Source organism: Ovis aries, chromosome 1, assembly GCF_016772045.2.
Source record: "Ovis aries strain OAR_USU_Benz2616 breed Rambouillet chromosome 1, ARS-UI_Ramb_v3.0, whole genome shotgun sequence".
Classification (NCBI taxonomy): domain Eukaryota; kingdom Metazoa; phylum Chordata; class Mammalia; order Artiodactyla; family Bovidae; genus Ovis; species Ovis aries.
This window is the reverse complement of record NC_056054.1, coordinates 231,781,288-231,800,373: the sequence shown is the minus strand read 5'-3', so window position 1 is coordinate 231,800,373 and position 19,086 is coordinate 231,781,288. Positions and strand designations below refer to the sequence as shown.

At 42.4% G+C, this 19,086-nt stretch overlaps 1 protein-coding gene and 1 pseudogene across 1 annotated transcript in view; one reads left to right on the top strand and one right to left on the bottom strand.

The window, feature by feature from the left end:
- Positions 1-292: 292 nt before the first annotated feature.
- Positions 293-19,086, top strand: part of TIPARP (TCDD inducible poly(ADP-ribose) polymerase) — a 143,207-nt gene continuing 124,413 nt past the window's right edge. The window contains exon 1 of the mRNA XM_060394369.1: positions 293-659. The gene's annotated coding sequence lies outside the window, so the exon portion shown is untranslated. The remainder of the gene's footprint in view (positions 660-19,086) is intronic.
- Positions 12,284-18,999, bottom strand: LOC114112780 (amidophosphoribosyltransferase-like; annotated as a pseudogene).

Below are 19,086 nucleotides of genomic sequence, written 5' to 3'. Positions count from 1 at the left end.
AGATTGCCTTGATTCAAATCTCCCTTTCACCACTTATTGGTTGTGTGAAAGTAGAGAAGTTATTTCATATTTCTCTCTAAGACTTTGCTTTGTTAATCTATTAATCAGAGGAAATGATGATGCTTTTTCCAGAGGGATTATGAAAGGATTAAATGACAAAAATGTACGTAAAGTATTTCACTTGCATTCAAAATGTTGCACAAATCTTCCTTTTTCTTTTGCTACATTTCCTGCTTTAACTCCTCCCTTTCCCAGAAATTCTGCTATACTTTTATAGGCTTCCCTGGTGACTCAGACAGCAAAGAATCTACTTTCTATGCGGGAGACCTTGGCTCGATCCCTGGGATGCGAAGATTCCCTGGAGGAGGGCATGGCAATCCACTCCAGTATTCCTGCCTGGAGAGTACCCATAGACTGAGGAGCCTGGCAGGCTACTATCGATGGGGTCACAAAGAGTCAGACAGGACTGAACGACTCAGCACAACACAGCATATGTAAATATAAGTGTGTTGTATAGCTAAACCGGAAGATAAACCAGGAGAAACTTGGCTTCAAGAAGACAGTCAAGGCCATCCGGAAAAGAAATTGATCCCAACTCACCTGTTCCTTCAACAGAAGCAGACAGGAATTCAGCCCCTGACCTGGAGAAAGGAGAACAGGTGAGAAGCATCCTACATTAAATGGGTGGGAGAGGGGGACAGTTGCCTTCTCAAGCCTATTCTCCACCAGAGTAACACTTTACTGTTTTATTATAAAAGAATTCTGATTCTGAAAGCTGGAAAACACAAACACATATTAAAGAAGAAACCCAAACTGAACCCTGATTTCATAGCTCAGAGGTAACTTCTATTCATGTTTTGAAGCAATTTCTTTAGTCCTTTCCTATGCATCTATTTGCACATCTATAATTAACATAATTGAGATCAGTGATATATATAGTTTTGTCTACCTTTCCCATTGTTCTATTATGAGCATTTTTCAGTGTCACTAAAATATCTTCAAAACATTCTTTCTAATGACTACAAAATTGTCCTTTGGATAAGTGCACTACAATTTATGTATTTATTTTAATAACTTTTTTATTTTCTAATCACAAAATAATTGCATGTCCATTTGTAAACTTAGAAAATGTTATATATAAATCACCCATAATCTTATCTCTTAGCTATAATCACTGTTAATATTTTGATAAATTTCCTTCTAGTAGTTTTCGGTGACTAGCTATTATTACACACTTAACTAATTGAGGTCATATATCACAAGTATTTTCCCATGTCATTAAAAATGCTCTCAAAATTTTTAGCGCCTATAAAAAATAAATGATACATGCCTGATCTCAGTCTCTTACTGGTAGGGAGGGAAGAAATTTCCAACCAACAAGACAGAAATTGTCCACAAATACAGGAAAAAGGATTGTCTAAGGTCATGCCCTCTAAGTCAAGAGTTTCTCTAGAAAAAGCCCGGACTTGCTTGGCATGCAAGAAAGCCAAATAGTTACTTCCAAAAGCCAGGTTGCAAAGTCCAAGGCAGGCTAACTGAGTCAGAACTCCTTTGGTTACAAGTGACAGAGCCCTTTCTCAAACAAGCTTAAGAAAAAAATCAACAACAGGAGCACGTGAATAATAGAGAAAAGAGAGAGAGGACGGGAGGGAGAAAGAGGAGAAGTTTATTAACTGATGAAAATGAAAAGAAGTTCTGCCATTGCTGAATTCAGAGGCTCAAACAATGTCTTTAGAACTTATTTCTCATTTCATATCACCTGCATTGGTATCATTGTCTCCAATATGGACAATACATTTTCCTGCAGGAAAGCTGGTCATGTAAAGCCAGCTGGTCTCTGGCTTATATCATTACAGCTCTTGGTCCCAGAGGAGATGACAGTGGTTTTCCCCAAGGCTTCTGAAGAAAATGATCAGTGGAGCTGGTGGGTGCCTCAGCTGAATGAATCACTGGGTCGGGGGATGGAGCAGCCATTGGCAAAGCTGAGGTCTGGGAACCCCACCTAGTGGGATGCAGGATGGCCAGTTCTACTGAACCACGCAGCAGGAGGTGTGGGCTTCTGTAAACAAGAAAGGAAGGCCAGCAGAGTCGTGTCCAAGTTGATAAGAGGTCAACAGTCATATCATCACGGGTGGCAGGAACAGGAGAGGACAGAGAGGAGGAGGCTGGGGGTGACTCAGGTCTGACCGACCAGGTACCCTCCACACAGTCAGGAGCAGGAGGTGTGGCCCCCAGGGAGGTGAGACACACGAACGCACTCCCATTGACTTACCCATTCCCATATTGTTAACCATTTATGTTGTTCCAGCTTCCTTTTTCTTTCTTAAAATTTTCATCTATTTCATTCATTTTTGGCTGCGCTGGGTCTTCATTGATGCGTGTGGGATTTTTTCTAGTTGCAGAAAGGAAGGGATACTTTCTAATTTGGGGCTACCCTCTAGTTGTGGTGCTCAGACTTCTCCTTGTGGTGGCTTCTCTTGTTGCAGAGTACAGGCTCTAGGCACGTAGGCTTCAGTAGCTGTGGCACCTGGGCTTAGTTGCTCCATAGCCTGTGGAATCTTCCCAGATCAGGGACTGAACCTGTGTTCCCTGCATTGGCAGGCAGATTCCTAACCACTGGACCACCAAGTAAGTTTCCAGCTTCCTTTCTCATCAGTGACTCTGCTAAGAACTATTTTCTTTTTTCATTTACTTTACAAGAATATTTATTTACTTATGACTGTAAAATAAACATGTTCATGATAAAATGCAGAAAGATAATACCTATGTTTCTATTACCTAGGGGCAACCAAATTATGTTTGTGTTGTGTGTATACACGCATGCACATGCAAATATACGTAGACAAAATTGATGTCATATTTAAAATAGAATTTTCATTCATGATTTTAGTTAAAATTAAATTAGAAACACTTTTTTATTAAATCATCTTTGATATCAGGATTCTGATAGATGTATATTTCATCATGCTGCTATTGCTGCTAAGTCACATCAGTCATGTCCGACTCTGTGCGACCGCATAGATGGCGGCCCACCAGGCTTCCTCGTCCCTGGGATTCTCCAGGTAAGAATACTGGAGTGGGTTGCCATTTCCTTCTCTAGTGCATAAAAGTGAAAAGTGAAAGTGAAGTTGCTCAGTCGTGTCCAACTCTTCGTGACCCCATGGACTGCAGCCCACCAGGCTCCTCCGTTCATGGGATTTACCAGGCAAGAGTACTGGAGTGGGGTGCCATTGCCTTCTCTGATATTTATTATCCAAAAAAGTATCCATTTCTTGGTTTGGGAACATTTAGAAAGTGAAAGTGAAGTCGCTCAGTAGTGTCCAACTCTTTGTGAACCATGGACTGTAGCCCACCAAGCTTCTCCGTCCATGGGATTCTCCAGGCAAGAATACTGGACTGGGTTGCCATTTCCTTCTCCAGGGGATCTTCCCGCCCCAGGGATCAAACCCAGGTCTCCCACATTGCAGGCAGACGCTTTAACCTCTGCACCACCAGGGAAGCCCTTAAATATAAGAATCCAAGTACTAACATCAAAGATTTCAAGGGAGGAAAGGAAGACAGGTTGAAAGAAGAAGGGGGAAGAGGCGGGAGATGGGGGCCGAAAGGTGTGGCCTTACAGACGTCTCCTGCCACCTACAGATACCCAGGCGTTATGGGACTTTTCCCTGTGCCTCCAGAGAAGGGAGGGCTGGAACTCTGCCCTACCAGAAATCAGACCAGACCAGAACCAGAATTTGAGTTCTCTGCCAAGAGGAGGAGATCAGTTGCCAATCCCCAGCTCAGACTGAGGGTCCTTCGACCAGATTTCTGCGTCCAGGACCGGGGGACTAGAAAAACAGGGATGGATAGGAAGGGTTAAGGAGAGGAAAGAGAGAGAGAAGGGGAGAGAGGTCAATAAAGTCTCTTGTTCCTCACCCAGTCGGGGCACTCTGGACAGTTGTCCGTGTCCGGAGGAGACCAGGGACCAAAGGGTCCCAGTTGCGGCCGCTGGGTCTTAGGTCATACCTATTTTTTCACTATTGCAAGTAAACCCGTATTTGGTATAAATATGTGTCTGCATCTCTGATTATTTCTTTGGCATAGAGTTCTAGAAGTAGAGACACAGGGCTAAAGTGTGTGAATACCCTAATGAGTACAGTTGCACAGACAGGTCTAGGGTCACATATCAGTGTTGAAGGAGAAGTGAAATGAGGGCATTCTATGTGACCCAAGACAATCGGAATGCAGATGATGGGAAGACCAGGAGAACTCACTTGAACGTGGGGGCTACAACTCTGGCCTCATAGGGAAAAAAATCAAGATTTGTTTAGGTCGCCATTCCACAAGATCAAATCTTAACCTAAACACATTTGGGAGTTTTCAACTGTCCCTCGTAGACTGACCCACAGAAAAACAAGCTACACTCGACCACTGATCTCATTTCACTTCTACTCTGAGTTGAGCCTATCTGCTCCCAGCCACTCAAGCCTTCCCAGACAGAATGATCTCCACCAGGAGTGCAGGTAGAACTAACTGGAGAATCTTATTTGCCAGAAACACGCCACCGAGAGTTTTGTTCTTTTTTCCCCCTCCAACAAAACAGTCAGAGAGAGGGAACATCATTTCCCAAAGGATTCTGCAGACTCTGCTATGAGGAAAGTGAAGAGGAACAGGGTAGGGGATGAGTAGAGATTTCTCCAGCATCCTTCAGCAGCCTAGCAGAGCTGGCGGTGAGGGACGGGAATCCTGAGGGGCACCTACAACTGGGAGTGAAAGTCGTTCAGTCGTGTCCGACTCTTTGCAACCCCAGGGACTCTATAGTCCCTGGAATTCTCCAGGCCAGAATACTAGAGCAGGTAGCCTTTCCCTTCTCGGGGGGATCTACCAAACCCAGGGATCGAACCCAGGTCTCCCATATTGCAGGCGGATTCTTTACCAGCTGAGCCACAAGGGAAGCCCACAGCTGGGAGAGGAGCATGGAAGTGAAGAAGGACCACTTCATGAACCAGAGTGGGTAGCAGTAATTTTATTTTTAGGGGCAGCCATGAATCCAGAGGGTTTCCCTGGTGGCTCAAACAGCAAAGAATCTGCCTGCAATGCAGGACACCTGGGTTTGATCCCTGGGTGGGGAAGATCCCCTGGAGAAGAGAATGGCTACCCCCTCCAGTATTCTTGCCTGGACAATCCCATGGACAGAGGAGCCTGGTGAGCTACATTCCTTGTGGTCACAAAGAGTCAGACACTACCGAGCAACTGGACAACAACAATGACTCCAGAACTTTGGAGAAAAAACTGTAGCTGGGGAGGATTTCTGGGATGCTCTCTGTAAGGTTTTTGGTCTGGTTCTTTAAAAATACCCACAACAAATATATGAGTTCATCTTTCAGGCTGCCAAAGACAGATTCACAATTCTTTTGACTGTGACTCTTCATCGATGCTGGGCTACAAGAAACCAGGAAAAAAACTTTACAAACCAACCAAAATCTGAACCACCAAATCCTCCTTAGAGGCTGTCTCTGTGTTTTATACAGGGTCGATAAGAATTTATTCACTATACCTTTTTCCTCTCTGATCCTCCACCCAATGTTTGGCACTTTCCTATTTTATAATGAGTTGCCTCACCATGTGATTGTGAAAAAGGTATTTTAAAGTAAAATGGTCTCCTCTGTTCTGCACTTTTCTTTCCTCACCTTACTACAGGCTCCAAATTGATCACAACTGACTATCATTGCAAGGACTTTGCTTTACTTGCCCTCATGCACTCCATAGCCTGGTTCCAGAACTTTAACACCTTGTGTTGCAAAACACATACTTGCTAAGTTACAGTGAAGGCAAGGAGAAACTCTTCCAGGATTAAATAAATCTGCTTTGTCTTCATTTATTCATCAGATCAACAAACACGGATGAAGGATTTAATAGAGAAAAACCTCTTTTCTTCATTCTGTGATACAAACTGTTTTCCCGTTCTCCCTCAAGAATATGACTTTCAACTGCGGGTTATTTTAAAATTGGCTCTAAGCAAAGCACATCCCGGAATGAAGAAAGCAGGTTCTTCCTGATAAAGACCTGGTTTCTATTGTGAAAGGGCCAAGGAGGTCAGTCAGTGCCCTCCCTGTCAAAAGAGCAAAGCACTGGTTTTATATTGAGATGTTTAAAATTCTTTTATCAAGAAGCACTTTGGCCTGATAATTAAAGTATGTGTTTGGCTTAGTTTATCTTATCTGAGGATGAAAGGAGAAAAGAACTGTGGTTTGGGAAGGGAAGGAGGCCTTCTTAGAACAATAACCTCAAGATAGAAAAAGGCATCTCTGAGTCAAGGTAGACCAGAACAACCTCATCAAAGAATGTGGTGGCAAAGGAGGGCAGGGGTTTTAGGAGTTTCCGTGTGTGGCTGCTCCCCTGCACTGCAGTGAAAGTCGGATGGAGCAAAAGGTAGGGCAGAGTGTCCCTTTCACCACACCAGCTTCCGGCCAGGAACCTGGCTTGCAGACTTTTTCTCTGCTGGTCTCTCAGGCCACGTGTGAGCAAGTATGTGTCACCAACAAGCGAGTGAGGGCTGGTTGTGGGGAAAGTGTCAAGTGATCAACCCTCTAGGTTTGTCTGGACGCTCTAGGTTCTGCACTGACAGCCTTGCATCCCCGAAAACCCTTCAGTCCCTTGCAAAACTGGACACTTGGTTATCCTACTCACCAACCAGAGCAGTATCATGGAAAATTAAGGTATTCGTGGATTCACTATGACTTACTTTTTTTCACAACTTCAAAATGTTCAGATTGTAGCTCCACAAAACCGGAAAGCATTGGATTAGACTGAATGTGGGAAATGGTGAGATTTGTGGACAGTTGTAAACAATTCACTGCAAATATAGGGAAGGGAGATGCTACTGTTTGTAAGAAGCAAACAATGATAAAAATGTAGAGGGTTTACTTTTTAGTTATTTAAAATATGTAGAATGCTGTTGATTTTCTCTTATTATTATATAAGATTTATTTATCTATTCTGGGTCTTCGTTGCTATGCAGGTGTCTCTCTAGTTGCAACAAGTGGGGGCTACTTACCTATGGTGGTGCCCCAGCTTCTCATTGAGGTGGCTTCTCTTGTTGCAAAGCATGGGCATAGTAGTTGTGGCACGCAGGCTTAGCTGCTTAAGGCATGTGGGTTCTTCTCGGATCAGAGATCAAACCCGAGTCTCCTGCATTGGCAGGCGAATTGTTTACCACTGAGCCACCAGGAAGCCCCGATTTTCTCTTTATTATTACCATGTTTTTATAACAATAGAAGATTTTTGTTAGTTCATTTGTTTTGGATTCAGAAAGTGTAACTATTTACAAGGGATTTCGTTGGTTAACTTGCAAATCACCCCCACCCCAGTGCTTCCTATGGTCTTAGCTGTTTAACTTTGAATCCTCCCAACAACAGGGTATGAAGAATGTAAACCTCATGCTTAGGGAAGTACTGTTTGCACATTTCTTAATGTTCTGCTGAAAACCATCCGCTTCACGTACTGCTAACACTACAAGTTCAGGGTCGCTAACGTAAACCAGGCACCCAACCTTGCCTAGTCCTATTTCCCTCCAAATTCTAATCCCCCTGCGCCCACCCCCCACCCCCGCCTTCTTTTCTTCTCTTAATTGATTCAGAGAGCACAGCCTTCATCAGAGGCTGCCATCCTGCCACTTCTACCCTGACTCCGTCCACATTTTTTCGTCTCTCCCTGTTCCTGCCGTCATAAAGGAATTGCTTCCTTTCCTTTTTTTAAAAAAAAAAAAAACTCCCTAGCTTAGCTTTATTTATTTAATTTTTTAAAAACTTTATTTTATATCAGAGTATAGCTGATTAACAATGTTGTAATAGTTTCAGGTGAAGAGCAAAGGGCCTCAGCCAAGCAAATATATGTATCCTTTCTCCCCGGGTGGCTCAGTGGTAAAGAATCTGCCTGCCAATGCAGGAGATGTGGGTTCGATCCCTGGGTCGAGAAGATCCCCTGGAGTAGAAAATGGAAACCCACTCCAATATTCTTGCTTGGAAAATTCCATGGACAGAAGAGCCTGGTGGGCTACAGTCCATGGGGTTGCAAAGCATCAGACACGACTGAGCAACTAAACCCACACACGTGCATTTTGCCCCCAAATTCCCCTCCCTTCTCTAAGTCTGTGAGTCTGTTTCTGTGTTGTCAATAAGTTCATTTGTATCATTTCTTTTTTGATTCCAAGTATAAGGGATGTCATATGATATTTCTCCTTCTTTGACTTATTTCACTCAGCATGGCAATTTCAAGGTCCATCTGTGTCGCTGCAAATGGCATTATTTCATTCTTTTTAATGGCTGAGTACTAAAGAATTGTTTTCTGTTTAAGTCACAGCGTCTACCTTGCTGACTCCATCCTCACCTCCCTCCCAGGATCTTCCACATCAGTCACCACTACCTCTGCCTCTGTATTTTCAGCTGCTGCTGCTCTGTGGCTCCATCCTTTAGCATTTCACTTGCTGAACTCACTCCTATTTTAAAAGAAATTATTTTTTCTAGTCCAATTGCTCTCAGCGCTAGTTACTGATGAAAATCACCTGGGGAGCTTTAAAAACTTTATCGTGGCCAAGCTGTACCTCGGAACAATTAAGTCAGAATTGGCAGGGGTGGGGCTCAGTGTCAGAAGTTATTTTGAAAGCTCCCCAGGTGATTAAGGAACACTGATCCAACCTACCTATCCTTCCAGCTACCCCCATCTGTCCTCACTCACTGTCAACCTCGACTTGCTGCCTCCTTTCCCTGACCCCTCACTTAAGCCTCTACCGTGTGACCTCACCTCTGCCCGTTTTGGCCTGCTAAGCTATCAAGGTCACTGAAGAAGCTCTCATTGCCAAATCCCACTCTCTGAGCAGCAGCCTTGGCCTGTTGACCATCCCTTCCTCCTTGAAGCATTCCCTTCCCTTGGTCCCATGCTGCCATCTCCTATCTTTCTCCTTATCCCTCTTGCCTTCCAGTTTCCTGGGCTTTTTTCCCTCAGGTCTCTCCTTCACCTTTTCTCTACCACTCTTGTTGGGCAATCTCATCCTCTCTCTTGGCTTTTCTTGCCAGCCAGTGTTAAGAACTCCCAAGAAGCCCACCCAGATTTCTTGAACACCCCTATCCTATCTCCCACTGCCCCCTACACAGCTCCACACAGTGCGCTCAGGAGCAACCTCAAATTCAATGCCAACATCAAACACTTCATCTCACCCCATACTTCTGAATATGTTCTTTCTTCATTGTTTCCTGCCAACTTATATCCAGTTACCAAGTAATGTGGGCATTACCTGTGCTTAGAAAGCTCTCGTCCACTCATTCAATTCCAGTTTGCGCTTTCTCCTGAGTCATTTTAATTCAGCTTTCATTTAAAATATTACTCCTCTAGGAGGCCTTTTCTGATGCCTAGACTAGGTTTGGCTCCCTGCTATGTGCTTTGAGAACATGTGACCCTTGCCCTAGCATAACCCTTAAGACCTATAGTAATTGCTTAACGGCTGACTTCCACTGGCTAGGGACTCAGAGAAATACAGTCTTTACCCGCCAGGATCTTAGAGTCTAGAGAAGAAAAGGAATCATCGTAATAGACATCTCATCTCATCCTCTGTCATCCCCTTCTCCTCCTGTCCTCAATCTTTCCCAGCATTAGGGTCTTTTCCAATGAGTCTGCTCTTCACATCAGGTGGCCGAAGTATTGGAGCTTCAGCTTCAGCACCAGTCCTTCCAATGAATCAGGGTTGATTTCCTTTAGAATGAGATTGTTGGATGGCATCATTGACTCAATGGGCATGAGTCTGACCAAACTCTAAGAGATGGTAAAGGACAGGGAAGTCTAGCTTGCTGCAGCTGATAGGCTCACAGAGTCAGACGAGACTGAACAACGATAAACAGAAAAATGATAGGTATGTGTAAGGTTCTCAGTTTGTAAAAGGATTGCTTGACTATTCATAGGTGGCTTGAGGGGACCAGCTGAAGAAGGCTTGTGGGGCAGGTGGAGCCTCCCTGTTTCAGTCTAGAACATTACCCAGAAGTAGGTCTGCTGAGTTGATTCCAAGTGAATTCTTCTGGAAAGAATAGAGTAAAATGCATGTACCTTCATTTAGAAATGCTGACTCTAGTGGTTAAGAATACTGTATATTTGAAAGTTGCTAAGAAAGTAGATCTTAAAATTTCTTATCACAAGAAAACAAATAGTTACTATGTGGGGTGATGGATGTTAACTAAATTTACTGTGGTCATCATTTTCCAATATGACATAAATTACCTATAATTAATACAGTGTTATATATCAATTATATCTCAATTTAAAAAAGAAAGGGAAGAAAAAAAGATACTAGGTAATTCTGAAACCCTTAGACCTAAGTATGGTCTGAAAATCTGAGCATTTTAATTCTATAAACTAGTCTGAAATAAGCAATACGAAGCTTTGTTATACCTGTTGCAAGGTCTATTGTGTCTTTTTAAATGTGATGGGCACATTAAATATTTGAAAATGTATTTGAAGTTACTGTATAGTACTTAGCCCCAGTTCCACCCACTTTCCCTTCCTAAAAAGAACCATGCAGCTGTTAGTTTGTTTAAGGAAACTTATTGTCTGGTTCTCTTGCACCATATCTGCTAAGGATGTGTGATTTATGTGTGTCAGTAGTTGTGGAAAAAAGATCGGCTTCGGTGACCTTTCCCCTGACTGAAATTTTGTGAATTTTTAGGTGTTTGTGTTCAAAGAGAGCAATGCAAAAAAAAAAAAAAAGCTGCATGATCTGTTTTTCTTACACTTCCTCTTAAACTACAGTTTCTGAAATCTTAAGTTCCAATTACTGATTCTAAGAGAGGCTGTTTTTCCACAAGGCTCCTATGCGGCTTTTAGGAATTTCCAAGGTTAATAATTTGTCTTTGTGCCAAACCCCTGGCTTTATTTTCCTTTGCCCATCTGCACATTTTGCATGCATACGGGCTGTTGGTGTGCATATGTATCCAAGCTTTTGCATACGGAATGAGTATGCTTTCCAAAAGCAGGGCCATAGAAGTTCTAAAGGAGGCAGGGAGTTCTTGGAGACAGTCCAGCCACACGCTGCAGATGGCGCTGCTGTGATGGGGTAGGGGGCCTTCACAGCTCAGATCAGGCCGCCTCTGCTCTCCGCAAACCTCTGCACTCTCCAACGCAAGGCAAGGGCTCTGTGCACTTATTATTAATAAGGGCCTCTCACAGGGCATTAAGTATGAAATTCACAGAGGAAAAAGCAAGGCTCTTTGTAATGAATGCAGAGTAATGTCTGCTCTGTTTTGTTTGCAATTTGGAAGGGGAAAAAGAGGTCTAAAGGCTAAAACCAGTGCCAGTGTTTCATAAACATGGAGAATAATAACAGTGATCATGAAGCTGTGTAAACTGCCATAAAAGAGGAAGCAACAATAGGCTGGTTATGATCTTGGTGTTGTCTCAATCCTTTTCACTTAGTTCCACAGAAAGCCAATTGTCCAGTGAAAGTAATGGTTTATAGAGATACTTAAGTCATCAAGCCTGAGGAGGCTGCTAGATGGAAAAGGAGAGTGGGCAGAGTATTTGATCTAAGAAAGAAGGATATTTAAAACTTGAAGTCAGATCCTTTACATGTGGAATCTAAAAAGACCTGATATAAATGGACTTACATACAAAACAGAGAGAGACTCACAGAGTTTAAGAATGAGCTTATGATTACCAGGGGCAAGGATGGGAAGAAGGGATAGTTAGGGAGTTTGGGATCGACTTGTGCACACTGCCATATTTAAAATGGATAATCAACAAGGGCCTACTGTTTAGCACATAAGCTAAGCTAAGTCACTTCAGTCATGTCCGACTCTGTGCGACCCCATAGACGGCAGCCCACCAGGCTCCCCCGTCCCTGGGATTCTCCAGGCAAGAACACTGGAGTGGGTTGCCATTTCCTTCTCCATGAAAATATTCCATAAACAAATGAATTTCAGTAACTCTTAAAAATTCCACAAAATTTCCTAAGAACCTGTGAGAGTATAATACCTGGCAATCCTCTCTAAAACAGAAATTCACCTATCTGCTACATTACTGCTGATGATCTGAAATGTACATGATCTCTAAAAAATAACAGTACTGAATAAAACTGAAAGGATCATCTAAGTCCCTACATAATACCAAAGTGTTTATCCAGGATTACTAAATAAATCATAGCAATTTGGTATCCTTTTCAGAAAAAAAAAATCTCAGAACTTACAAGCATGCGGCATTTCACACTGTACCAACTGAGTAACAGTAAAAGAAGGTGTGACCGCTACAACTTCCTCACCAACTTTTGTGTCCTGAAACATGATGTCTGCCCCTAGCAGCTACCATTCCAATTCCACAGGGTATTTTCAGTCAGACAAGCTGTACAATGATCATTCTTTTCAAAACATTCCAGACCATTCTCATTTTCTTGAATCAAAATATCTTCCTTTGTACAATGACCATTGTTTTCAAAACATTCCAGACCATTCCCATTTTCTTGAACCATAATGTCTTGCTTTTTCACTCTCTGTTTTTTCAGTGTTATTCCTTCTTGTATAGATGAAACCAGTCCTTCTACTGACAGATATACAACACTGTTTGCTCCTAGATAATCTGAAATATGCTCAAATTCTGGTTTATTGGCAATAAGCTCTTCTTATGTTGGTATGTTTATTCCCATGAAGCATGGATATCTAATTGGTGGTGAAGTTACACGAATATGTACCTCTTTGGCACCAGATTCTTTGAGGAACTTGGTAATGGGTCAACTTGAGATGGTATTGCCTCTCACAACTGAATCATCTACAAGAACAATTCTTTTTCCTTTAAAGTTGTCTGACAGTACTCCAAATTTTTTCACAACACCAAGTTGTCTTAACCTCATGTTTGGCTGAATGAATGTTCTTCCTACATACCGGTTTTTACATAGCACCTCCACGTATGGAAGCCCACACTTTGTTGCATAACCAAGAGCAGCAGGTGTAGCAGATTCTGAGACAGTGCTAACCAAATCTGCATCCACGGGGCCTTCAATGGCCAGCTGCTGACCACAACGATATCTTACTGTGTAAACCATCTGGTCTTCAAATATACTATCTGGTCTTGCAAAATAAGCATATTCAAAGATACAGAAAGCCATTATGTTTCCTTCAGACCTTGGTATAATATCAAGAGTTTGGACTTTATGTCTGGATATTTCCACAATTTCTCCAGGCAAAACTTCACAGTAATATCTTGCACTGATAGATAAAAAGCTACAAGATTCTGAAGACACCACCCATCCTTCCGTTTCTGATGTTTTTTTTCTTTATCATTTATATCAGAAATGGGAATAAGACGACCAATGCATAGAGGATGATTTCCATAGGGATCTTGGACTGCCTAAATCACACATGGAACTCTGCAATGTTACGTGGCAGCCTGGATTGGAGGGGAGTTTAGGGGAGAGTGGGTCCATGTGTATGTATGACTGAGTCCCTCTGTTGCTCATCTGAAACTATCACAACATTGTTAATTGGCTATACCCCAATAGGTGGCTCAGATGGTAAAGAATCTGTCCAAGGTGTGGGAGACCCAGGTTTGATCACTGGGTCAGGAAGATCCCCTAGAGAAGAAAAAGGCAACCCGCGCCAGTATGCTTGCTTAGAGAATTTCATGGACAGAGAAGCCTGGCTGAGTGCATAGCAGAGTCGGACACGACTGAGAGACTAACACACAGTACAAAATGAGGACAGAATGGTGGTGGTGGTTTAGTCACTAAGTCGTGTCCGACTCTTGTGACCCCATGGACTAGAGCCTGCCAGGCTCCTCTGTCCGTGGGATTCTCTAGGCAAGAATACTAGAGTGAGTTGCCATTTCCTTCTCCAGAGGACAGAATAGCTGGGGAGAATTTGAAATATCTAATTCTGAATTTGGGTTTTTTTACACCTAAGTTTGTACTAAGTTGAAGTTTGCAATGAAGATTGCTATAGAGAAGAAAATAAGCAGCACTAGCCCACTCCAGTACTCTTGCCTGGAGAATCCCAGGGACGGGGGAGCCTGGTGGGCTGCCTTCTGTGGGGTCACACAGAGTCAGACACGACTGAAGCGACTTAGCAGCAGCAGCAGCCCCCAACTGGTTTTGACCCTGAGCACCAGCCACAAAGCCACTGAGCTGAGGATAGTGGCTGACAGCTACTTCAGGCCTGCAAACTACAGGAAGGGGTCAGAATTGATTTACTTCAGAAGATTCTTGTTCCATTTGTCTCGCGCTCTACAGTACCTGGCATAGCTCTTCATACATAGTTGACACCCAAAATATTTGTTGAGCTGAAATGACTTGCTACCAACTGAACAAGCACAACAAAGGCAGGGTGTGCAGGACAGGACAACACTGAGCTGAGCTTATGCAGTTGTGAGAGAATCACCTTAAAGAGTCTGGGGTAGGGGTGGCAGGGTAGAATTCTCTGGCGGTCTAGTAAAGACTCTGCACTTCCACTGCAAAGGAGTTAGGTCCCACATGCTTCGTGGTGCAGGCAAACAGAAAAAAAAAAAAGAGAGAGAGTTCAAGGCAACCTCTGAGGGAGGGAACAAGGAAGGGGAAGTGGCTGATGTACCTTATCATCAATCTTTTGATGGGATGAAAGCACAAATGCCTTGATTCTCAGACAATGCAAAGCAATGAGACTCAGAACCGATGTAAACCATTTACAAGGAAAGGTGGAATTTGCTTAGGAAGGATGATTTGGGGGTTATCATATTTTCCATTTATACACAAATTCATTCCAGGAATAGCCATTTTACTTAGCAGGTCTGGTCCCTCACTAGGCGTGGCCAGCAGGTGTGCCATGGCGTGGCTGTACCCTAAGTGCCTTCTTCAACAGAAGGCTTTCTCAAGTGAATTTTTTAAAGTACTGTGTTGACTTGACAATGGCTACCATTACGGTGAACTAACTTCAGAGGAAGCACATTGAAAGCAATGCGCTAGTCACCCTCACTCTGAAACATCAGCAATCAGACAATCAATGAATTACTGGGTGGAAACAGTCATTCAAATGTGACATATTGTTTTATACACTGTCCTTTAATAACTGTTTCTGAGAGTAATCTGTAATTCAAAAATAAAGGTTAATGAAAATGTTTATATGAAACCTATTTCTAAGTTATTAATATGAGCTTTAGGGGCTACTGGAAGGTGACTACTATTCGGAGGGCAGCAGGAGCTGGTAGAGTAGATGAGATTGTCCAGGCAAGATACAGAGAGAGGAGCGGAGTGCCTGGGACAGACGAGGTGAGCAGGTAGATTTTGGAGAAGTACAAAGTGAAGAGCATCAGAGGCGAGAGAAGAGCCAGCCAGAGAGGATGGGTGGAAAACTATGAGGGGTCGTTGGGTGATATAGACACAAGAGAGTGTTTCCAGAAAGGAGTGACTGTTAATAAATTATAATAACAAGCTTTGTCGATTTTGGATAGTATTTTTGTTTCCTACTCAAGCTTCAGAAAGTCCTGTACCTCCCTAGATATTTCTGGGATTAGTGATTTAGAAACATAGGTAATCTACCTAGGTACTTTGTATGTATATAAGTTTTGAATAAGTCTCCTATGGCCGTGATTTCTGAACCAGATTTTGAATAACATGAGCTGACAGTGGGGCAAAATATTTGACATCAAGTTCTGAAAAACTGTGAGTAAGGACAGCTACGGGCGTCCCCTCCCAGCCTTTCCCCTGAGCACTGAGGAATCACAATTACAGTGTCTTCATGTGAATCCTTTCCACCCCTCAGTAATTTTTACTATCTAAATAAAAACATTTGCAACTTTTTTTTAGAAAAAAGACTGACTTATTGATTGTTTGGCTGTGGTGGGTCTTTGCTGCTGCACCCAGGCTTTCTCCAGTTGCGGTGCCTGGGCTTCTCATGGCAGAGGCTTCCCTTGTGGCAGAGCACAGGCTCTAGGGTACTTGGGCCCAGTGGCTGGGGCATGTAGGCTCAGGAGGTGTGGTGCGTGGGCTTAGTTGCTCTGCAGCATGTGATATCTTCCCAGACCAGGGATCGAACCAGTGTCCCTTGCATTGCAAGGCAGATTATTAAACAGTGGGCCATAAGAAGCCCCCTTTACACCTTTTTGAAAATAAAGATTATTAGGATTATTTCTGCTCTAAAAGTAGTACTCCTCGGAGAACATTCTCATTACAGAAAATACAAGAAATCAGAGAAAAATCCGTTATACAGGGATCTAGTCTCTGTTAACATTTTTAAGTGTGTTTCTTCTCCATCTTTTTTCTGCTCCTTTAAAATTTTCTTTGTGACAGTTCTGAATAATTTTATAAATACTCTTATGCATTGTTTTTTTCCTACACTTGATATAATACAATCAGTTCCCACTTTTAAATCCTCATAAAGATTATTTGTAATAGTTATATAATTAGCAACTCCCCTATGGTTAAACATTTGTATTAATTTCTAGTTTTTATTATTATTAAAAACTCTATCACATTTATTCTTAATGCTTTTACAATTTTTCACAATATTTTGTGTGTGTGTCAAAACACAATATTTAATTTAACAGATTAAGAAATACAGATGTTCTTGAGGCTATTGATTTAATTTGCTAAATTGCTTTCAGAGTTCCCAGTAGTCTTTATTGTAAGCACAGGCTTTAGAGTCAGTTATGGGTTGAATCTTGACATCATGGGCTGGAATGAGACCATTAAAGGGCCTTGCCAATGGTGAATGTGCAGCCAGCCCAATTCCCCAATACGTAACTCAAAATAAATGCAATATTCAGCTGGAAATATGCTGGAAGGAAGGCTAAGAAATAGATGTTTCCCTGTGATGACTACTTAACGGTTTTCTTTTTTTGAATGTCAGACTTCAAACTCTTCATTTCCCCTCTTTTTTGGTGTCCCTATTTCGCTAGTCCCCTTGGCACATGTTTGTTCACTTTGTAAAGTGATGGGGCTGCAAAGAACAACCTTTTGTGGTGTGAGAACTCAGCAGGGCCAGGAGGTCTCTCTAAACCTTATCTTTATTTTTGTTTAATTTTAGTTTTGGTTGTGCTCAGTTTTCCCTACTTTGTGGGTTTTCACTAGTTATGACGAGCAGGGGCTACTCTCTAGTTGCGATGTTCAGGCTTCTTATTGAGGTAGCTTCTCTTGTTGCAGAGCAGAGGCTTTAGGCACACAGGCTCAGTAGTTGCAGCACGCTGGCTCAGAAGCTGTGGCTCCCAGGCTCTAGAGCACAGGCTCAGTAACTGTGGGGAACTGGCCTAGTTGTTCTGCGTCATGTGAAATCTCCCAGACCAGGGATTGAACCCGTGTACCCTGCATTGGCAGGCAGATTCTCAACCACTGTACCACCAGGAAAGTCCTAAGCCTTATTTTTAAACTGAAAATAATGATATCTATTTTATTAGCTTGTTTTAAGGGTTAAATCAACTTTGCTTGTTTTGTATGCTGCTAAGCTGCTGCTGCTGCTGCTAAGTCGCTTCAGTCGTGTCCGACTCTGTGCGACCCCATAGATGGCAGCCCACCAGGCTCCCCGATCCCTGGGATTCTCCAGGCAAGAACACTGGAGTGGGTTGCCATTTCCTTCTCCAATGCCAGAAAGTGAAAAGTGAAAGTGAAGTCGCTCAGTCATGTCCGACTCTTAGCGACCCCATGGACTGCAGCCTACCAGGCTCCTCCAACCATGGGATTTTCCAGGCAAGAGTACTGGAGTGGAGTGCCATTGCCTTCTCCATTGTTTTGTATAGTATCTGTTATATAGTAAGTACTCAATAAATGGTGGTTGCTGCTGCTATTTTTGAGATGTGATAAATTTACCTTCTTAAATGCCGGATAAGTATGACAATACTTACCATTAAATCTTTTTTGAATCATGTAACAGTTTTAAAAAATGGAGTCTCATTCTTGTTTAGTCTACTTTTCTTTGCTTCCTTATGAGGTTAAACCTTTTTTTCTCTGTGTTAATAGGCTATATATATTCTAATTTAGAATTGTATGTATGGTTTCAAATCTCAGTGCTTCCACTCACTGAGTGTGCCACCAGCCCAAGTCCCCAACAGATACCTCAAATGTAATATGCAGCTGAAAATATTTTGGGAGGAAGGCTAGGGAATAGATGTTTCCCTGTGATGACACTTTGATGCTTTTCTTATGCACTGATGTAATATCTTGCCAAATGTTACAAGGTTTGATAAGCAATGGAAGACCCAAGCTCAATGGTACTAAATAAGAAGGAAATGTACTATCTCCCCTATGATAGAGTCCCAAATAGAGCCTCTGGTTGGGGTGGTAGGGCGAGTATGATTAGGATTGACCTTTTCCCCTGCAAAGACTTGGCTCTGCCCCACCTTTAATGATCATGAGATGTCTATAGCATCTCTAGGTACCACATCCATTCACAACCCTTAAAATGTAGCTGAATTTTCTTCTGATTTCTCTTTGGGGAAGAATTTTGTAATTTTAAACAAAAAAAAAGGAAATTAGTAAGTAAAAAGATCAATACATTTAAATTCACAAAAATTGTTCTTTAGGATATTTATTGCATTAGGTATTGTTTGTTTGGTTTTTCAGTATTCAGAGAAATACAAATTAAAATCACAGCAAAATACTACTACACATCTATTCAGTTCAGTTCAGTTCAGTCACTCAGTCGTGTCCAACTCTTTGCGACCCCATGAATCACAGCATGCCAGGCCTCCCTGTCCATCACCAACATCTATTAGATTTGCTAAAATACAAGAAACAAAAAAGCAAACAGTAAATTGGCGATACCAAGGCCCAGCAAAGGTATGGAACAACAGATTAAATTTTCAGATAATCCTGGTAGGAATACAAAATGGTAGAGTGAAAAAGACAAAGGCACTATCTAATATAAGTGAGAAATTATTTCCCAAACGCTTGTTAGAAGATTTCTCCCTCTCAACTTAATTGCCAGAATCTAGCACTTGTTCATTCCTAAACCTGATCCCTTGGCAAGAGCAATGAATGGGACCACACCTTCAATACCTGAGACTCTCCATCTCCTGGGCCTGGGCCATGATCTTGAAATAAATCAAGGTGTGAATGTAAGCCTGACTGGGAGGAGCTCGGATGGATCAGAAGACTGACAGGTCAAAAACAACTTA